The sequence below is a fragment of the Apodemus sylvaticus genome, chromosome 4 (assembly GCF_947179515.1).
Source record: "Apodemus sylvaticus chromosome 4, mApoSyl1.1, whole genome shotgun sequence".
Classification (NCBI taxonomy): Eukaryota; Metazoa; Chordata; class Mammalia; order Rodentia; family Muridae; genus Apodemus; species Apodemus sylvaticus.
The window spans coordinates 14,899,692-14,911,358 of NC_067475.1; positions in this window are offsets into that span (position 1 = coordinate 14,899,692).

An 11,667-nucleotide genomic window follows, 5' to 3' on the forward strand; every position below is an offset into this window, starting at 1 on the left:
CCAGAAGATCTATTCACACTTACCATTTTGTTGTGCAGAGTGCTTGTGCATGTGTGTGTGCACGCTTGTGCGTGCACGCATGTGCATGTGCGCGTGTGTGTGTGTGTGTGTGTGTGTGTGCATGCGCGTGTGTGCGTGCGCGTGTGTGCGTGTGCGTGCACGCGTGATACTTAAGATGGAATCTTGTGTCACCATCTTCTGGCTTCTTACTCATGCTCTTCTGCCTCCAATGGTCAAGTCCTTCCTGTCAGCCCTGCAAAGGGCAATTTGGTCTCCATCTTATACAAGACACCACCACTTACCTGGGTTTACAACTAACAATGTGGTCCACTTCAGAGTGTAAGCACCATGAGGGGAAGAGGCCTTTGCTTCATTTTTTTTGGGACATATTTAAGATGTTAGTAACAGGGCTTAGCTTGCAAATACCTTTTACACACATACTTATTGAAGTAGACCTAACAAAATAAAATTTGTTTGATGTGTAAAAAACTCCACTAGGAAGAGACCCAAACCTCTGCTTTCAAAACAGTCTTGACCTCAGACAAAGTAACTTCAGTAGCTTGCACGGTGGAAACCAACATGAAATGTTACTGCTGATAGTTGAGATTCGTTGTTGGCACAGCATGGGCTTGGGGAGTTAATGGTAGCCTTGTCTTAGGGTATTTTGTTCTCTTGTCTGGTCCATGACATATATTAACCTTTACTGGGTGAAATAAAGGCTTCAGGGGAAATGTGTCTGGCACTATCTCAGAATGGGAGAGTGTACAGAAGAAAGGAGACTCCAACTCTTCATTAGGCGAATGCATGGTGTGAGATTTGTCCACCTGTGCAGACACTTTTGGGTCAGGCTTTTTCTGGGGGACATTTTAGTGCTCACTGACGGGAGTGAAATCTCTTGGCTTTGCCACACACGTCCGTAGAATTGGTTTGTTGTGCGTTTGCCAGCAACGTAAACCAAGCTTGTATTCTTTTTTTTTAAAATATGATTTATTTATTATTATATGTAAGTACAGGGTAGCTGTCTTCAGACACCCCAGAAGAGGGCGTCAAATCTCATTACCCATGGTTGTGATCCACCATGTGGTTGCTGGGATTTGAACTCAGGACCTTTGGAAGGTCAGTCAGTGTTCTTATCCACTGAGCCACCTCTCCAGCTCCTGTGTGCTTGTGCTCTTTAGTGAGATCATTCTAGATCTTTTGAACAGTGCTAGTGACACTGCATCTCAACTGGTCATTGCTTTTACTGTTCTCAGGGTGACAGAGGGAGCGTGTTCCCTGAGGTCATTCTGTGTGACAGGAAGATGAGGCCTTAAGTCCCACATGACTCAGGTGTCCTCACCTTTCTACCCACACATGTAGATATTTATATTTGCATTTAAATATAAAGTTGTGACAGCTGGCACTCCCTCACCCTAGGTTTGGTGATGGGAAGGGTCAGCAGACTGACTAAGTGACTTCTGGGTCGTCTAGTGAGTGAGAGGAGCTTCAGCTGCTGACTTTCCGCTTGGCCCTCTTCCACACTCCACTGCTGTCATTGGCCCCTCACGGCTTCAGGGCAGGAGCCCCTCTCCTTCACTGTGTGGGCTCCACAGCAGCCAGCCAGGTGCTTCCCTGGGTTGCTACGGCACAGAGCTCAACTTACTGCAACATTCAGCAAGAATCCATTCCACGTGAGAATAAAAGAAGGAAGAGTGAAGCTGGGAATAATTCAGCAACGATTAGAGGATGTGGGACTCTTTACAGCTCATGGGCTTGGAGTCTTCATGGGTTAGACTGAGGGAGACCGACCTGGGAGCAAGTGGCTTATTGGTCACGCAGTCCCAGGAATGGTGGAAAGCACAGGCTAGGTAAAGGACATCCAGGGGAAGAATACCGCCATAGCCAATTAGGGCTCAGTCTCATGGAGTGTGTGTGTGTGCATGTGTGTGTGTGTGTACATGTGTGTATGTGTGCATGCGCATGTGCATGTGTGTGTGTGCATGTGTGTGCATGTGTGTGTGTGTGTGTGTGTAAGTGTGTGTGTGCATGTGTGTGTGCACATGTACCTATGCATATGCGCACACATGTGTGTGTACATGTGTGTGTGTGCGTGCATGCATGTGTGTGTGTAAGTGTGTGTGTGTGCATGTGTGTGTGCATGTGTGTGTGTGCGTGCGTGCGTGCATGTGTGTGTGTGTGTGTGTGTGTAAGTGTGTGTGTAAGTGTGTCTGTGTGGATGCCAGAGGAAAATCTTGGGTGCTGTTACTCAGTAACCATCCAGTTTTTTTTTTTTATTATTTTATTTTCTATATTCTTTGTTTGCATTCCAAATGATTTCCCCTTTCCCGGATCCCCCCTCCCCATATGTCCCATAAACCTTCCTCTTTCCATCCCTTCTCCCATCACCTCCCTCCTTTTTCTCTGTCCTTATATTCCCCTCCAATGCTAGATCAATCCTTTCCAGGATCAGGACCCTCTCCATACTTCTTCATGGGAGTCATTTGTTATGCGATTTGTGCCTTGGGTAGTCAGGGCTTCTGGGTTAATTAATATCCACTTATCAGAGATTGCATTCCATGTGTATTCTTTTGTGATTGGGTTACCTCACTTAGGATGATATTTTCCAGATCCAACCATTTGCCTAAAAATTTTGTGAATTCATTGTTTCTAATTGCTGAGTAGTATTCCATTGTGTAAATATACCACATTTTCTGTATCCATTCCTCCTTTGAGGGGCATCTGGGTTCTTTCCAGCTTCTGGCTATTATAAATAAGGCTGCTATGAACATAATGGAGCATGTGTCTTTATTGCATTCTGGGGAATCCTCTGGGTATATGCCCAGGAGAGGTATGGCAGGGTCCTCTGGAAGTGTCATGTCCAGTTTTCTGAGGAACCTCCAGACTGATTTCCAAAGTGGTTGTACCATCTTACAGCCCCACCAGCAGTGGAGGAGTGTTCCTCTTTCTCCACATCCTTGCCAACACCTGCTGTCTCCTGAGTTTTTGACCTTAGCCATTCTGACTGGTGTAAGGTGAAATCTCAGGGTTGTTTTGATCTGCATTTCCCTAATGACTAATGATGTTGAGCACTTCTTAAGGTGCCTCTTGGCCATCCTAATTTCTTCAGGTGAAAATTCTTTGTTTAGATCTGTAGCCCATTTTTTAATAGGGTTATTTGGTTCCCTGGGGTCTAACTTCTTGAGTTCTTTGTATATATCATCCAGTTTGTTCTGAGATAGGCTCTCTCACTGGCTTTGAGCTCATCCATTGGATCGAGCTGGCTGCTCAGTGAGCCCTAGAGACCCTCCTGCCCTTTCCGTCTTATGCGCTCATATCACCAAATCTGCCTTCTCACATAAGTTCTGGGATAGAATTCCGGTTCTCATGCTAGCCTCACAAATACTTTACGCATGGAGCCTTCATGGGGAAGATTTCAGGAATAGAATCGAACTTCTTTGTCTACTGTGGTAACTAACCATTAACCACATCTGGTTAGCACATATTTGGAATGTAGTTATTCAGAACTGAGTTGTATTCCAAAAGTCAAATATATATTGGATTCCTAGCACAGTATCATAAAGAAACTGAACAAAACACCTCACTGTTAGCTTTTATAATGACTACAAACCTCATTATATTTTAGATATGTAATGTTAAATACCTTGGAGAATTCAACTTCAGCTAGTTCATTTATTATTTTAAGTGTGGCTGCTAAAAGTGAAATGACATAAAAGACTCCCATTATACATCCGTTGAACAGTGGGGGTATAGAAGATGCTTCAGAGTTATCCAGTGGAATTCATATCACAAGATTGGGGTCCCTTGGTCAGCTCAGCAGGAGGAATGTCATAGTTTGTGCTCAATTGCATAGGACTAAGCCAAATTCAACTACTTTTCTCATCTCCTTTTACATGTAACAGCCCACACCTGTCTTCTAGTCTTATAAGGAATCACATGGTGGTTGATTGAGAATGGCCCCCATAGGTTCACGTGCTTGAATACTTGATCTATAGGTGGTGGAACTGTTCAGGAAGGATTAGAAGGTGTGGCCTTGTTGGATGAGGTGTGTTACTGGGTGCTGGCTTTGAGGCTTTAAAAGCTCACACCATTCCCAGTTTGCTCTCTCTGCCTTGTGCTTGTCTTTCAATATATAAGCTCTCATTTTCTGATGCAGTGCCACGCCTGCCTCTGCTCCCATGTTCTCTGTCATGATGGCCACTGCTCACTCTCTGAAACTTTAAGTCCTTATAAACCCTTCCTTCTATAAGTTGCTCTGGTGTCTTATTACAGCAGTAAAAAAGGAACCGAGATACCATGTGAGCAGGAAGCGGCCATTTCACAGCTTCAGGACTTTCTGTGGGCCAGGACATTTGAAAGACCTAATTCCTAGCTCCCATCTTCCCCATCTCTCACTGCCCTTGAAGACTGATGGTCTCTGATGGTCTTTACTTCATCCCGTGGATCTTCCTCCTAGTTCATAAAACTAGAGATGACTTGTCTACTGTTTTAGGGGACTCTTAAAGAGTCTAAAAGAAGTAAGTTTGACAGACAGATGAGGCAAGTGCTGGGTACATAACAAAGTCTGCCTGGGTGAGCATTGTTTGTGGGCTGCAGACACTGTGATGTGATGATGAACTAGACCAAAAGACAGTGACTTGCTCTTTACCCTCTGTCCCATCCTCCGCCCCTCTGCACTGTGCAGAAAGCTCTCCTCCCTGACTCCCTTTCTCACAAATCTGGTCACCCGAAGGCAGCAGGATGAAAGGTTTTACCCAGCTTTCATGGAACTGTTCCTGGGCAAGATGGGATCAGACAGAACCAGTGCAAACCCTCTCAACAAGCCAGCCACACATCCAGGACATGCTAAGGATGTTTCTCTAAAGCAAACTTCTTCTCTAGAAATGAAATATGTCTCCACAGTTACATTTCTGACATAATGTTGCAGATCAACGTCTGCCCCTGAAGCCATGTTGTCTTATGGTGGTGACAGCCTCACCTACCTGCCTGCCTGTCCATCTGATGGGCTTCTTTCTCTACAGAGGAAGGGTTGACTTAAAGATTAAGTCAAGAATGGTTTACAAAAACCAGGGTTTGAGTTTCCCTAGCTCCATCTTGTACAGTATACTGGGCTCAGCAAACCTACTGAGTTCTAACTCAGTGAGACAGGCAGAGGGTGAGCTAGCTTTCTGACCCACACAAAGTGTTTAAGGATAGACTTGATCTTGTTCTGTTAAAATTGTTGGACTCAGATAGTTCCAGAAGTTGTTTTCTCAGGCAGTAAAACTGGTGAGAGAGGAAGGTGGAGGGCTTCGGGCAGGATTTCTGCAGCATTTGCCTTCTTTAGGCCTGTTGTTCAACACTTCTCTGTCACTGACCTGTGTTCTCTGCCTTAGTTTCACTAACACTGGAAATAAGTGTTTGATGACTTTAGTGACCATGCAAATATTTCAGAGTGTGGCCCCTTACAGTTTAAAGTCCCGGTGCTAAGTGATGGTGGGTTAATGACAGGGAATGGAAGAACCACATCTGAAAGCAAATGACAATAAGCTTCTCAAATATCAGAGCGTGAACTGCCTACCATCTGTCGAGCAAAACAAAGATGGCCATCGTCTTCTTGACGGTTCTCAGCCAAATATCCTCTTCTCTGACTTCTGTACTATCATACCCAAATAATGTGACTAGTCCTTCCTAGAGGGTCTTTTTGCCCTGTTCACAAGTGCCTGATGGAATGGCCAGAGAGCCCCCCCCCCCCCTGCAGGCACATCTGTGGGCATCTGTGAAAAATGTGCTTCTCATGGCCCTATCAGAAGCTGCACATCCTCTACTTACCACAGGTGACAAGGCTGGGACCATCTCAGGTCACCACATTCCTTACAGTCTTTTTTTGAGTGGTGAAAGAAAAGAGTTTTGACCCATTTCTCACTTTGTTCATGGATTCTCTCAGGAAAGATGCATTCTGGGACCCATAGTCCCTGTTAAGGGGCCAGGTGGCCATGTCGGCAAAGGGAACAAGAGCACAGCTTCCTTGTAGGTTTCTAGGTGACTTAGTTACTTTTTGACCACGGTGATGAAAGGACTTGCCACAACTTAACAAAGATTTATTTTGGCTCATAGTTTTGGAGTGTTTGGATCCTGGTGGTTGGTCCCAGGTGCTTGGGCAGAATATTATGGTGGAAGGATCCTGTGGTGTGGAGGTTCTTCACTTAGTGGCAGACAGGAAGCAGGAAGGAGCTGGTAGGGACCAGGGACCAGTTATAACTTCATAAGCTATACGTATCCCCAGTGGTCTCTTTTTTCCAGTTCCTTACCTCCTAAGCTGCCACTGCATGAAAACTGCTGTCCATAGCTTAGGACCAAGCCCTGAAAATGAGCCTGTTAGGATATGTTCCCCTTATAATATAGTACCAGACTTCTACACTTCAGTGTATCAGTGGAGTGGTGTAAAAAGGACAGGTGAGACTGTCTTCCTTCTTGCTTCTCCATGTATTCAATGTATACTCGTCAGGTACTCCCACTTGCTAGGACTCCTTGAGGCCCTGAAGATAAGGTTCTCATGGGATTTATGTAAGAGTGGAGGGCCAGATAATAAACAGCTAAAACTGTATCAGACCAAGAAGGCTGGAGCAGGGAGACAGAGACTGCGTGTGTGGCCGCACCTTTGAAAGGATGTCCAGAAGTGGTATTCTGAGTGGGTGATACTGAAGGGAAGTGGGGGAGATAGATAGATAGATAGATAGATAGATGATAGATAGATAGATAGATAGATAGATAGATAGATAGATAGATAGATAGATAGATAGAGAACGGCTGGAAGTGTGTGGGAGCTGCTCTCTAGAGGGGGCTAGCATTCAGGATATACTCCAGGATTCTGGGGCAACCCTACTACCTGCTTACCTCAGATATGAACTAAGCTCTGTAGCAGTTAGGAACCAGGTGGAATGAGTCCAAAGAACAAGACAGACACAGAAGGAGAAAGAGAAGTAAGTAGTTAGAATATGGAGGGTATGCACTTCCTGGGAGAAAATAAACAATGTTGCAAGGACGATCTGAACACAGACTACCTTCAGGATTCTTCTAAGCAGGTGTCTAATAGCTGCATTTTCAGAGGAAGAGACAGAGCTCCAAAGAATCAAAAAGGCTTCTTTCTACCCAGCTCAGTTCTTTCTGCCTTGGATACCCTAAAGACTTCCACAGTATGGAAAGCTTCATCGGTCAATGCAGCATAGACTGTGAAACCTAGGGGGCTGAGCTGGAGTCCAGCTAAGTTGCTGGAAAACAGAAACAGGAAAGATGACTTTTATTTGCAGGCCCAGGATGCTAACACACACACACACACACACACACACACACACACACACACACACACACACGCTGGTCAAATCTTCCCTGGCAATGTGTAATCCAAGAAGGAAATTATCACAAGACAAGAAGGACAAACACACAAGCGTAGAGTAAAGCCCTTGGCATTTATGTAATTGATCAAAGGTTTACAGCTAAACTGTGCATTGGCTTAAAAGTATGACTCATCCAAATGAAACAGACTTTTAAAGACACACACACACACACACACACAGAGAGAGAGAGAGAGAGAGAGAGAGAGAGAGAGAGAGAGAGAATTAGGTTTTCCATTTATTGTTGTTCGGCTATGTGACCTTTAATGATACTGACGTCCAGAAATATGGGCACCTCCAACATGTCTGTGTAAGCCAAAGGAGGACGTGTTGTGCCCTTTAAATTGTTTAAAGGCAATGTTAGAATCAAGGCACTGATCCCTCTTTGCCCTCAGACTGCAGCTGATGTGAGGAGGGTCTGAGGTAAGGAGGAGTTACTGCGGGGCTGGGGGGACTGAATGCCAGAAAGGGCTCTGAAGAGAGGGTTTTACTTTTCTGAATGCAATAGAATGCAGGTTGACCAGATGTCCTTGAAGCACACTGCTAATCATGGTCCTGAAAAGACTGAGAAAAGAAAGGTCCTTGGCTAGATCTGGTTCATAGCAGAATTGTGTAAGTTTTTCAGACCTTACTTTTAATATGGTTTTTTCTTTTAGATGTTTTAACCTTCCTTCTAGCCCATTGCCCAACAGAGGTAGTGGTAAAGAAAGGTTTTTAGGGTACAGAGGAAGTGGACCTGTTTAGAAATAGGTTTTTTTTTCTTTCTTTTTTTTTTTTCTTTAGAGCAAATCTAATCTGTGTTGTCAGGATGTCAGCAGTACAGTGTTTTGGAAAGCCCTGGGCTTGTATTTTGATGCTAAGTCCACTCCTCAGAGGGGCTGCAGATGAGGAGTTGCCTTGTGAACCTTCTCCCCACCTTAACTTTTCAAATAAAGGCTTGAGCCAATGATTGGGCAGGAGGAAGGGGGAGGAGCTGAGAGTTTGGAGGAGGAGAAAAGGATTGTCAGGAAGGGGGAGGAGCTACGGAGGATCAACAGGAGGGGGAGGAGCTACGAGGGATTGATGGGAGAGGCTGGGGAGAGAGAGAGAGAGAGAGAGAGAGAGAGAGAGAGAGAGAGAGAGAGAGAGAGAGAAGCTCTAGCTTGGAGAAACTGCAAGTTATATGGGCTAATATAGATGGGAATAGTGGGGGATCTGCCCAATCTAGGCTTCTAGCTTTTATTGTTACTGGTTGAGTTGAGATTTCTTTTACCAGGTATTTGGATTGAAAACAAAGTAGCAACAGTTCATTTTTCAGGAGTCAGCAGCAGCCGCTCAATCTACTCACAAACACTTTACAGATATACCAGAAACTAGTTTCATAGCGGCGGGATAGTAAACAGGAATCAGCCACAGCCCAAGAGTAAGGAGCTGGCAGAGCCGAGCACTCGCCAATCTGACGAGATGATTCTTATGTGCTAGGACAACATAATTTATGATTAAGTTCTCTAACCAAATGTCACAAGGACAGAGACTTGAGTGCTAAATTCATAGTTCTCGGTTGAGATGCTTACCTGAGGAGGTCTAGGGGACACACACACAAGGTAAGAATCGTCACGCAGGAGAGCCGTATCTGTATTTCAGCCATGCTGGAGAACCAGCTAGCCTCAAGATGCCGCCATGTCCCTCACAGACTGGAGTGTAGACAGCAACTGGAATCAACCGACTGACTTACTAACCAACCTGCCATCCAATCATCTGACCAAAACGCCAGCATTTTAACTGCAGACTATATTGTGACATACAAAGGGTTGTCCCAAGCATAAGGGCTTTTGTGTGTAGGTCATGCACACACCATCTACATGTGAACACCAATGCCTGTATGTATGTTTGAGTATGTGCATGTATGTATGTTGGTATGTAGGTAGGCTTCCTTAAGCGCTGAGCCACCTCTCCAGCCCTCACTCAGCTTTTAATGTGGGTGCCAGGGATCCGAACTCAGTTCCCTGTGCTTGTGTGGCAAGCACTTTATGCATCGAACAACCCTTCTGTCCCCCTGGGTGCCTTTTTAGAGTCTCGATACGTAGCCTAAGCCTGGCCTTGAACTTAGACTCCCTCTCGCTACAACCTCCCGAGTTTTGGGATTAAAGATAGATTCTTCCATACCCAGATATCCCAAGATTTAGATCAAAGTTTTCAGTTAACAAAGCACCACTAACACCCACAGGCTTATGGTATAATGGTGTTTCCACGTCAGTGAAGAAACATCAGGAGCCAGAGGTAGGAAGTCAGTCAGTTCAGCCAGATTCCGTGTCCCATGTGCCACCGTGCATGGTTATACAGCACACAATCATCCTCGTTATTATTTACCCCTCCCATTCCCCACTCCCGCCTTAGTGGGACAGGAGGGGGACATAGAGCACCCCTTGCACCGTTGCACAACATTTCTGCAAGTCTCGAGATAAAAATATAAAAAGAAGCCTGACATATTGTTTTACTGTGGATGGCGGGGTTTGCAATTCTGAGGAGGATCGTAAAGAGCAGTGTGTGTAGCTCGGACTAGAGCAGCGCTTTATTATAGGTCCTTCCCTAAGCAGCGATTTAGTTGTTTTTCTTCTTTACAGGCTCACAGGATGGCACCATGCCGCATGGATCCTCGGACCATGACCGGTCCCACGTCCATCATCATCATCATCATAGTGGTAACTACAACCCTTCCAGATCTAACCCCATCAATGTTCCAATGACTGTTCTCTCCTCACACACGCCCCCACTGTAGGCTGGCTGCCCAGCCCACCCCCTCTGCTCTGTCAACGTCCACAGGCCGCTCTCCACTTCCAGTTGGGTCAAGGTCAAAGAGGCTCTCAAAGAGCCCTGCTTCCAATGGCAGTCGATGATCTGGGCATGTATTCAGGTCCAAGGAGACGAGCCTCAGAATTTAATATCTGTTCTCCAGCCAACAGCACATGTGACTCAGGGGCATGGACTCTGAACAGGTGGTTGTCCCATCTGTCTTTCATCAGATGGGAGGGAATGGTGGCAAAGGGCAAGGCTGGCTTGTAATGAGGGTACCTCTGGCAAGGAGACATCTGTCCCCATTTTCCCCGTTGGATGGCAATACTGTTAACTCTTCGCTCCCAACCTCTAGTCTCTCCTAAGCAGGCTACTGTGTTCCCTGCTACCTCATCCTTGGAAGCACAGCTCACGTGTTTGGAGTCTTGGATCTTAGCCGGCGGAGATGTTTTAGGAAGCCGTGGAGCCTTTGAGAAGTAGGGCCTGCCTGGAGGAAGTGGGCCACGGAGCACAGTGCCCTGAGGGCTGGAGCCCAGCCAGTTCTGGCTTCCCCTCTCTTTCCCTTTCCCCTTTCCCCTCCCCGCTCTCTCTTCGTCCTCCCTCTCTCCTGAATGCTGGTGTCATATACCCACCTCACTCTCTTGCTATATCACAAGCCATGGTTATAAATATAAGCGAGACTCCCCATCCCTGAGAAGCCATGATCCCATCTCCTCCTCCCCCTTCTGCCTTCTCCTCCTTCTTCCTCTTCATCCTCAATTTCCTTATCTTCAGCCTCTTTGGCATTGTAGCTATTTCTTGAGTGCCAGTCTAGGCGTTCCATGTGTATTGGCCCCTGGCTAACGTCCATTCTAGGCCCAGGACGTTATATCTATAAGTCTTTGCCAGTGTGTGTCTCCGTTCTCAAGTTGTAAGACTCTTTCCTGACGATTCTAAATTGTGTTAAGCTGACAATTAGAGCCGCCAAGATCATGGGCTGCTTTGGTGTTCTCTATGCCTTGAGATAGACCCAGGCCCAGGCACATCCCGACAACTTCCTGCCTCCCCTGGTCCTCTTGGTGCCACGTTCCTGGGTCTCAGAGCAAAGTAGAGTTAAGGCAAGGCAGACAAATGGCAGATCTCTCAGCTTCGCTGTGAAGCAATTTCTTGCAGGTTAGTTTATTGGTGTTGGGTCGGGCACACCAGTGGGCGGCGCGGTAGTCTCTTCCCGCTTCTCCATGCCAAAAGATTCACCGAGAAAACAAGCATGCCTCCACCAGAGGGCGCTGCGAGTCCACTTTTTTTTCTGCAAAAACTGACGTCTACAAACATGCTTCAGATTTCTTTTGTTTCTGAGGAGAAATCAAGGGTTGCCTGTGGTAGTTGGTGGTGGTGGTGAGGCGGGGGTGCGGGGTGGGGTGAGATATGAATTAATACGGAGAAGCAGAGATGAGAAGTGTGGCAAACACTCTGAAGGTGTCTTGCTGTGTCATTGTTTGAAAATTTCAACGCTGTTGGATCGCTTGCTTTCAATGTCGAGCGGAGG